At 33.4% G+C, this 11,151-nt stretch overlaps 1 long non-coding RNA gene across 1 annotated transcript; it reads right to left on the bottom strand.

Moving 5' to 3' along the window:
- Positions 1-5,962: 5,962 nt before the first annotated feature.
- LOC148278168 (uncharacterized) lies at positions 5,963-8,358 on the bottom strand. Its single transcript, XR_015823260.1, has 2 exons — positions 8,254-8,358; positions 5,963-6,971 (listed from the first exon to the last, which is right to left on the bottom strand). It is a non-coding gene; the product is annotated as an uncharacterized LOC148278168 (long non-coding RNA).
- Between the last annotated feature and the right edge of the window lie 2,793 nt (positions 8,359-11,151).

Raw genomic sequence — 11,151 nt, 5'->3', positions numbered from 1 at the left:
AATATAGAAGAAGAAGATAGAAGAAGAAGATAGAAAAAGATAATATAATAATAAATATACCCCATTAAACGATGTTCCTCTGTACTGGCCACCCTGTGCCTAGTAAATTCGCACACCTTCCTTCCTCCCCTCCCGCTTTTCAACTATGCTCTCACAAGATGTTTTTATTATACTCAATGCAAGTTGGTGTTAGCTTCTAGTAGCATGCGTCCTATCAGCACGTGGGTCGGTTTTATAGTGGGATATGTGTGTTAGTGCGATTAGTGTCCTGACGAAACCGGTAGACACAGAAAAGTCGATAAGTGGTTTATACAAATATTCAAAATAAGCAATTATTAAATAAAAAAATATGTTTACTTCTAGTTACTCCCTTTATCTAGTTAAAATACAACACGAGCACTTATTTCATTTTTATTTTGCGATTTAGCGTTTTTTTTACATTATTTTTTAACAAGAATCTTAACGACTTTTACTCCCTGAAATAATATTTAGACGTAAAAAATTAAGACTCGCGTTCAATGAGCATAAACTATAAATGTACATAATTTTAAATATTAAGAATATTTAACACGCTTAAAAAAGTAATAAAAATGTGAAAATCTTTAACAACATTTTAACAAAAGTATTTAAAAAATGAATTGCTACCGTTCGTCTGAGAGATTTTTTTATATATTTTTTAAGTATGTTTCTTTATATTTTATTAAATGAATACAATTTTTCCATAGTTCATAATAGGGAAGTTCAGTGCTACAGGAAATTTGATATAAAAACTTAATAAAAAAAAAGTTTTGATGGAGTAAAATTGTACAAATTAAAAAATTTAAATTTTTTATACGCGGTCAAAATTAGAGCATTAAATTGTGGAGCGAATTTTCTCTTAATTGTATAAAAATATTAATAAAAATGTTTTAAACTACTTTGAACATCACAGTTTTACGTGAAATCAATTATAGCGTTATGTTGTGATAGATTTCCAGCGTCCTGGTAGCCACGTTTTGCAACGATTAGCGTGTTTTGACAGGTACGGGGTTTTCTTTAAACTTTCAGGAAAACTTGCTGACTTAAACTCGTGACGTCACGGGTGGCGTAATTTCAATAAACACAAAAAAATTAGAGCTATGGTAATACAATACATGATTTAAAATGATTCCCCATTAAGATCTTAAGGAGGTACCTATCAATTGAATTGATTACACAAGTTTTATTAGTCTGCCATGTGTCTTGAGTTTAGTTACAGCTTGTCCACCACATAGCGCACATTGCAACTGAGTATATAATACCCGTATGCAGAGACAAAACTTAAGGTGAGGAAAGTACATTCTATTGTCTTCACCTTCGGGTTATTCTGTGCATTTTAAATTAGAATGTACTTTCCTCACCTTAAGTTTTGTCTTTGCATACGGGCATAAGTCTCCTTGGCGGTGCCCACATACACGGAACAAGTGCTCGTTGCCGAACGAGAAAAGCTGCCCGAAAGTCCCTTAGTCTGGTAGCCTTAACAGCTTTGTGCTGAAAGAAGGAAATCCAGAAGTACGTAATGTGCATTTCATTGGATTAAGAAAAAGAAGGAAGTGAATTTTTTACTGATTGGGATTACATTGATTGGACATGATCAATTCGCCGAAATGATTACAAAACTTTTTAAAATCCTTGAAATTATTTTTGGAACCCATCAGATCTGTATATCCGAGAGGACCTATAACAGAGCCACGGATAGTAGCGAGAAACTCCATTCGGTAATCATAGAGAGGGGGAAAGGGACAAGATCACAGAATGTGTTCAGAAGATTGATTATGATATCCGCAGCAGGACGAAGGGGAATCAACGATATTGAAATCAAATAATTTGTCAATAAATTTACCATGACCTGATAAAAAACTGCGTAGTCCAGTGATCGGGGATAACCCAAGAAGGTTTTAAGCACTGGTGGATTGAAGGAAAAAAAGAAAGGTAACCCTCCCTGAAGGGAAAGATTCCCAGAGCTTAATTACAGTAAAAAGCAGAGGAATTGCCAAAAGTGTACAAATGGCAATACAAAGCCTACCAGCGTTACGATTATGAACGCCTTTTTCATCTGTACATATCGAGACAGTATAAACTAACATCGATATTTATGTACGAAAATGTGAATATTTGTATAAAAATTCAATATATCTTCGTCGGTAACCTGTAATTGAACAAGTTTAGGAAAAAAATGTAAACACGTTCTATTTTTTATACGGAAAACTAATTTTTATTTTGTAGATAAAATTAAAGATAAATTTTATCTTCCCATTAGAATACTGACCAGGGGTTTTATGCTGGAAAGATGTGACATTTTGTCACCCACTCGACAATAGTCGATTAGGCATCTCGAATGCTTTGTCACAATGCTATTCTTGAAAACCCTCTGACAATTTAATAACAAAGACGAATGAGAATGTGGCAACACTAACACATCCGTATTTATTTATGGCTCTCCTGTCACACGTAAAATTTTATTGTTTGTTGTCAGACTTCTTCGGTTGAATATTTTTTGTTCGAAATATTATGAAAACAAATTTTAAAAATGTTTTACTGAGACACTGCAACATTGATCATTTTTATTTGCCTTTGATCAGTGTTGTAAATTTTCAGTTGAAATACAAAAAAAATATCGACTTGTCATTGAAACATGAATGCTGAGCGTTTTACAAGAAAGAAGTTTGACAGCTTAAGTTACGATGTCGCATTCGAGTTCTTTGGGGCACTCGAGATAAAGTCGATTGGTTTGCGATCGACTGCATTCGTATGGGTGGTTCAAGAATGCTATCACTCGTCGAATTACGGAACTCGCATACGATTCTAAAAACGAATGAGTCCAGCATGAGGCTCCAGGGCCGCGATTATGAATGGGTATATTCATCGGTATATACTAAGACGGTATAAACTAATATCGATATTCATGTACAAAAGTGTGTATATTCGTATGAAAATTCAAAGTATCTTCGTCGGTGACAGGAATTTAAAATGTATGAAAAAAAAAAGTAAACTTATTATATTTTTCATACAAAAAACTTAATTTTGCTTTGTTGATAAAATTGAAAATAAATTTAACTTCCCGTCAGAATACGTACCCAGGGCCCTGATTACAATGGGAAGTTAACAGAGTTATCTAAAACTGTATAAAGAAAAACCGATATTTGTGTACGAAAATGAGTATATTTGCTTGAACATTTAAAGTGTTTTCGTCGGTATAATTGAAAATGTTTAGAAAAAAAAATCTATGCATATTCTGCTTTTCATACAGAAAACTTAATTTTATTTTGCTGATAAAATTGAAGATAAATGTTAACTTGCTACTGTAATCGGAGCCCAGGTACTAAAATAATTTAACGCATGGGATGATTATTGCTATAAGAAAAACCAATGGCTAAATGTGAGGCAAGGTGGTTAATTTAAGTTGTACGTGAGCAATCCTTAATTAATAATGTATATTCATCTAGATTACAATGGGAAGTTAACATTTAACTTTGCTTGTATTTACAAAGTAAAATTAAGTTTTCTGCATGAAAAGCAGAATATGCACACATTTTTTTCTTTTAAACTTATTTTATTATAGGTGACCGATGAAGATTATTTAAATGTTCATGCAAATATACTCATTGTTGTACACAAGTATCGGTTTTTCTTTATAGATAGTCGAAGATAACTCTGTTAACTTCCGATTGTAATCGGGCCCCAGGCACGACTCACGTCTCCGGAGGCCCGTGTGGTGTGTGGTATGCTATATTTGAGTAAACTGTTATGCAAGCCCAGTATGACCGTGTTATATAACTCGGTCCTAGTGGAACTCGCCATAAAATCAATACCTACTGCTTTATTCTTACATCACGGGGAAGATTATTATCTTAGACGGTATGGCCTAAGCCCGCTGGGGTAGCGCAGCTGTAATCTAGGCACCTCGAGAAAACCTATGCTAAAGTATGTAAAAGTTTGACTTTAAATGAAATTCCACCAAGAACTGTCGATTCGGGGATTTACGAAACTTAAGAATTTTGTTATTGTCAGATAATCTAACATGCTCATAATGATCATTTATCATTGTTATTTATTTAAAACTAGCGGACTCGAGAGACGAGTTGTCCTGCCAGAGTTGTCCTGAAGAACTGTCGATTCGGGGATTTACGAAACTTAAGAATTTTGTTATTGTCAGATAATCTAACATGCTCATAATGATCATTTATCATTGTTATTTATTTAAAACTAGCGGACTCGAGAGACGAGTTGTCCTGCCAGAACGTTGGCTTGCCCGAAAGTTATTTATTTTGGTCTTTTTTGAGCTATTTTTATATTCGTAAAAAGGTTAGTTATTCGTTTTATCTCCTCATGTGATTGGTTAAGAGTCTTCGTCGTACTCAAATCGAAATTGTGCATAAATCACTGCTCTAGTGCCATAATCCAGGGAGAAAATACGAGAATACGTGTTAATAATGAAAAGCCAGAGCGCGCTTGTAAGATGCCTGATTGTGTCGTGAAAGTGTGCAAAAATTGTTCGGATAAAAAGAAAAAGACTTTACATTGATAAGTAGGTACCTACGTACTTGTTTATGATTGAGTTCCAAAACTAAAAATTAATAATATTCAAAGATAGAATTTAATTAGGTACCTAGGTACTTGTTCATGGTTGAATTCCAAAACATAAAATAATCCATTTTCAAATACAGAATTATTTTTGCAAATTTCAAACTCTGCTCTATTTATCAACAGCGGTGCATTCTGTGTGTATCAAATATAAGTTCAATTATTTAAGCATTACTAAAAATCCATTCAAAATAAGTTAATATATAGAAATTAAGATATTGTAAGGAAATTAATCAATTTAGTATCCATTAAAAATAATTAATCTTTTTAAATGTTAAAATACCAACTTTTTATTATTCTGCAAATTTTTCAATATTTGCTTTTTAGTCGAATGCAACCCTGGAAAATCGATTAAAAATTTATATATGCTTCCAATTTTTTTCCAGTCAACATTGAGGATGTTATTGTATTATGTTACCTTGAAAACGTAAAATATATTATTTTGCAAAAAACCGAACGTAAATCAGTCAAGCCGTTTTTGAGTTTTGCGAGATTAATAAAAACTATTCATTTTTATATTTATAAGAAGAAGATAAAACAAGGAAAATTCTATTTTGTCTTTAACATAAATTAATACTTTTAGAGCCATGGATTTTCCTGTTTTTATATTTAAATAAAATTATTATTCTTCTTCGTTTTCTCGTAGATCTGACGATCTGTTCTTCTCAGACTACTTCGTCTCCGGTGGTAAGGCCTAACTATCCTTCCATCGCATCGCCTAGGGGGTCTTCCAGGTGCCCGCCGCACTGTGGAACCAAATTTAGAATTCACGATAAAAAGTAAAAAAATGTAAAGTAAAGTAAAGTAAAGATCGGGTTGTGGTCCTGTGGCTAGTGTCTTGGACTCACGGACTTAAGGTCTGTGGTTCGAATCCCACTCTACCCCAACTCGATTCCCATTTTCTCATGAGTTATTTACAACTCGTTGAAAATGGCCCACAAAATTAAATATTTAGGAAAATCATAAGAACGCAAATATTTTATTTTTTTTATTTAAAAAAAAAAGTTTTTTTTAAATATATTTTTTATTATTTTAAGCTTATACACAGATAAATTTTGTATGAAAGTGCGTTTTCAAACCCAAAAATGGTGGTAATTAAGTGGAAGGGGAACACTGATCACGCGTTGGTCCGTTGATTCAGTCGTATTCCAATCGTGGGCGAAAGCATTTATCATATAATCCCCGTATTATATTTTACTTTTATTATATTTTAAAGGTTTTTTTTTATTGAATTCATCCAGCTTTTTGAGATTTTTTATGAAAACGAGTCTTTCTGGTTTTCTCACATATTTTTCATCAGATCAAAGTTCGTGATTTTGTACTCAGGTACACAAATGTAAGGTTAAAAAAAAGCAATCTGTTAATTTCTCTAAAATTTTATTGTGCACGCGAAAATATTGATTGACACAACAGAGTAGATAAGTAATGAGTCGTTATATAAGAGTAATTGAATTAATGAACTTTAAACTTAAAATATGAAACAAATTTTATTTGACATAAAACGGATATTTTTATATCATGTAAATAAAATTTGATGTTTTAAAGATAATGTCAGTCAAATGTCCATGATAGAGTTGTTTAATCCGAGATCCAACTTTCATTAGATGAGCAAAGTAGGGTAAAAAAATTACTACCCTGGCAACACTAACGAAATGTTCATAATTCAATTTTTAAGTCATGCATTTGTTACATACACATTCATTTGCTGATTACCCATGAAATGTGATTATATATACAGTATACAGTATTTCTACATTTTAAAAGGACACAATACGGCATTGTTGAATTTAAATCAGGAATTGCGTACTGAGCGACGTCTACAAAGAAATTAATGAGTCAAAACGTAAACCTACTCATTTATGAGTAGTTTAGTCGCCTTCTGTGCTATGTGCGTATGCGATTTCTAGACTATTCTTAATTCTATGATAACAGCATTATATTATGGTCCTACATTTTCTAAGGAATCTGCTCCAGAGCACTCAAATCTACAATATCGCACATTTCCCATATAAAGTCATTTTTGACCCGGTCGTGCAGAGTATTTCCGGTAATCGATCTGAGGAACCTAATCTCTGATGTTCTTAGCGAGGTCTTTGTTTTTCTGGTGTCCGCTCGTGTACGTTAATGTCAAGATGGGTTTCTCACTTTGCTGTCAATACGCATATTTTAATTTTCACTTAAAATCTCTTTTAGACATCCCTAAGTGGTTTTATTGACTTGATCTCGGACTTCGCTGTATATTTTGGTACATTACCATCGTCATCAATTCCCTTTTCTACACCCAGTGGAGGATAGGGCGCTGCTTTAGTACACCAATGAAGGAGAAGTGATTACTGATGAGTCTTACGTTTGAGCTGTCAGTCCTGAAACTATAAAATATTGCAGTTTAAAAATTCTTTTAAAATAATATTTCACGTTGAACTTGCCAGGGTCGGTAATACAAACGCTCTCGCGGCCGTATTATCTCGTGTATTTGTTTACAAAATACACGAGAAAAACTGTTTTCTCGTGCCGCGAGAGTGGTTCACAATAGCACCCCAGGGCCTCGATTATGATAGGAAGATAAAGGCATCATACCTTCACCTTGACGGTACAGTTGATAGATAAATATAAATTCGCTCTAGCGATTACAAATATATACTACCGACCCCCCCCCCCAACCCAATCCAAAACTTAAAGAAGTTTTGGGTTGGTACATCGATATAAAACAAGGGGAAGGGTACGTCACGGTACACATATCTACGCTCTAAAATGACATAGATTCAGTATGACGTCATAGTTGAAGATAAAAGTCTCCCGACCGACTGCAAAGGTGCACTACCAATCCCCCCCCCATCAAATTTTGATGTAAGTACATCGGTTTATACCGACGGGTCTAGAACCCCTCGATACCTTTATCTACGCATTAACAGTGTCAAAAATTTTGTTCCACCGAGCAATTTTTTCTTTTATTTTTATTTCATTTTTAATCGTTTTGAGGTTGGCTCTTTTTTTCTTAAAAGCTTATTAAAAATATGAGAGCGAAATAAGTCAATTTTAAGTCGAATTAAATTCTGACATAACTGTCAGTTCCAGTAACGAGTGGCTAGACTAGCTAGATGCTGCCCTATTAACATACATGAGCATCTAGCCGTAAAATGTTACCAATGTAAAAAATAGATTGAGTTATTATATTTTTACCGTCTGTTTTACTATCTTCCGGAGTGTGCGTATCGGCTTTGAAGTTCCCCGGTAAATAAATACAGACGATCGTTAAGCATATCATTTTGGCAAGTGTCAAAAGTCTTTTAAAAATCATGTTCAAGCGAGCTTTTTTGCTTGAAAAGGGATTTATTGGAGTTTATAATCGCTTTCAAGTGGGCACTTTCTATCACAAAAGCCTATTTAAAATATAAATGAGAACTATTTTAAATGTTAAAGATGTAAGGAACGCGGATTATTTGTTTGCGGTCATTCATTGACTTATTTCGATCATATAATGTCAATATGACAAGTAGGTAGAACATACCGAGGTAAGATACAGATAGTACAGAAGTTAAGCATACCATCGCGATATATACATATGAAGATAGCGTTCATAATCGTGGCACAGGAGCCGAACATGCTAGGCGAACTCCCCAGTCACTACACTACGAGGTAGACTTATCTTACCTTTTTCAGGATTTTTACCCGATCTCTCGGGCTAAACTCTGGCTCTCGCCATCGAGTCTTAAACGCTCGTCCATGTTCTTGATTCTATTTCACACACAGAACTGTATTTTTTACTCCTTCTGGACAAACTATATTCCAAAATGTTTATTTCCTAACGTTTTGTGTCGTGTTTATTTCCCGCCTCCAAGTAGATCACGTGACCCCCTGGCGCGTAGCCATCTGACGTGACGTCGCATGATGCCATGACGTTACACGACGCTAGCGATGTGCATAACCGATTATCAATTTTTTATGTATTATAAATCATTAAATCCATTCACAAAAATACATATTTTTATTAAAATTCATTCGGATCCAAAAAACTGCGTAATTAGATTAAAGTTTTTCAGAGATTTTCTCTCAAATCTGTGGCCGTTTTTCGGAAAACCAAACATTTACCAGGTGTTTTTTTCAAATCGTTCATTTTTCATACTTGTTGGGCAGATTATTTATAAACAGCTTAACGAGCCTTTTGCAAAGTTATTGTTCATACATTTCAATAAAAAATTACGTTAATAATCATGGTTTATTAACAAAAATAACAATTTCTTTATCTACAACACACACACTTGGGTAATAAATTTCTCTGGATCATGTCTAGTCTGCCTAACTAGGTACAACCTGTTTTAAGGCAGACATTTTTATGCAAAATAAACAATAACATGACTACCTACTAGATAATTTATTTTACAATATTAATTTATACCAGAATGTTTTTGAGTAAATTTTCTGATTTTTCTCTACCTAAACCCAGTAACCAGTTCAGTAATCCGGGTCATGTTTTTGCAATGTTTGGGTAACTTTGAGAGAATATTTTGGGGCCCAGAAACTTATAATTTCTTTTCCTGAATTCAGAGTTTGCGGTAGATCCCATGACCCATCCTCTAGTTTGACTTCTGGTAGTGTGGGGGTGTTCCTTTTGGGATTTGGTAGAATAATAATTATAACTTATATTTGAATATAAGGTTTTACATAATGTGGAAGTTCAGTTGTTTTTAAGATTGTTTGGGTTAATTGTATATCATTATTGCCAATCTTTTAGGACTCGCTAAGCCCGTTGATCGACTTTAAAAAAAGGGTTAAAATAATTAATAAAGAAATTGGCTTGCAATTGACATTCATAAAAAGATTATGGGGTTAAATGAATTACAAATTATAACCGAATATAACTAACAATGTTACGCATACGAAACTTAAAAAAGATAAAAAAAAGATAAGATTACCAATGCAATGAGGAGTAAAGAGTCTCAAAACTCTTTGTATAATGGTTTAAAATTGTACAAAGAGTTACCCGAAGAGATAAAAGAAATAGAACGCCCACAAACAAATAAATTATTACATTACCTGTAGAAATTATAACGGACTCGGTATTGATGTAGACATTTTTAACTGCACGTTGCATTTGTACAGAAAATTTCTTCATGGGGTCGATTATTTGGGATAGTTGCTGAATGTGCATCTTGCGTGGTTTATGCTATGTATATGTGCCGCATGTAATGTATATGTTTGTGTATGTTTTATATGCGCGTTCATGTGTGTGCGTGGATAGCTCGGAGTGTACATTCGGTATTTTTATTTATTTTATTTTATTACCTAAATATTCTTCTCTCACTTGAAATTCTTATTTATTTATGTTTTTTGTCTCATTTAATGTTTATATCTTTTGCATAATTTATGAAAACTTAATTGGTCTTTTTATGTTAAAAAAATTATGTTTTCAATACTTATTGTGTATGACTGTATGTTTTCTGAATAAAATAAAATAATAAAATAAATAAATTACGTTTATGAATAAAATTCGATTTCTAAACAATTTTATTTCTCGATTTTCAGATGCACGTCACTATACGAAGCAGTTGGCGCTGATGGAAAAGTGGAATGACTTTTCGACGCCCGTAACAAATTTAATTAAATTATATTATGTTTATTCCAAAACATATCTAGATAAAGAAATTATGCCAATTTCGATCCAACATTTATATAATATGAAACAATAACACTACTCTGCATCACGCACGTATTTATTGCGTCATGAAACATCTTTTTTCTTACATTTTTTGTTTGAAGTTTTTGATCAAAGCAAATATCGTGTGGAATATTTTTACACTGTACTCTTTGTTGTCTATGGTATCAAAATAGGGTATTTTAAATAAAATTACGACGTAACATATGCAAAACTATTAGTACTACTACTACCATCACGCCATTTCTCTGTAGGGGTAGGCAATGAAGGCACCCACCCCTTTCCCGAAACTGTTCAAAAAGACTTGTCTTAGCCCTGTAGATGCCGAGCCTTCTATATTCCCTTCTCGAAAAATCGGTGTATCGGGTGAATCGGGTGAATCGGATAGCGGTCCCGTGGTCTCGGACTCACGGCCAAAAGGTCCGTGGTTCGAATCCCATTCTACCCCAACTTGATTCCCATTTTCTAATAGTGAGTCATTTACAACTCGTTAAAAATGGCCCACAATTTTTTTTGTAAAATGAATGTTATAATCCGTAAGGGTTAATAAATAAATTTTCAAATTAAAAACAAAAAAGATGGAAAATACTAAATTAGCATTGCACTGAAAAGATTTTTAAAACGTAAGGTTCAAAGTTAGGTGCACGGCGTTACTCTCCGCTCTTTATTAGCCTTGATGTCAAATTTTATTAAACAGAAATATAGGTCATGTGACGGTTCACGTTATTAGTTTAAAACGCATAAAAATTGACATTCATCCTTTATATCCTGCACCCTTTATTAGGAAGTAATAATTCAAATGTTTGCGCCAATATTTTTTAATTTATTCATGTAGTGAAAGGCGTGGGAGGGATTTGTGGTTTAGTGACTCACAAACCAGATGACGTAGAGCGTAA

This window comes from Micrasema longulum, unplaced genomic scaffold, assembly GCF_059751315.1.
Source record: "Micrasema longulum isolate JH-2025_06_02 unplaced genomic scaffold, ASM5975131v1 h1tg000921l, whole genome shotgun sequence".
Lineage (NCBI taxonomy): Eukaryota > Metazoa > Arthropoda > Insecta > Trichoptera > Brachycentridae > Micrasema > Micrasema longulum.
Note: the sequence above shows the minus strand (reverse complement) of the source record. Positions and strands in the feature narration are given on the sequence as shown.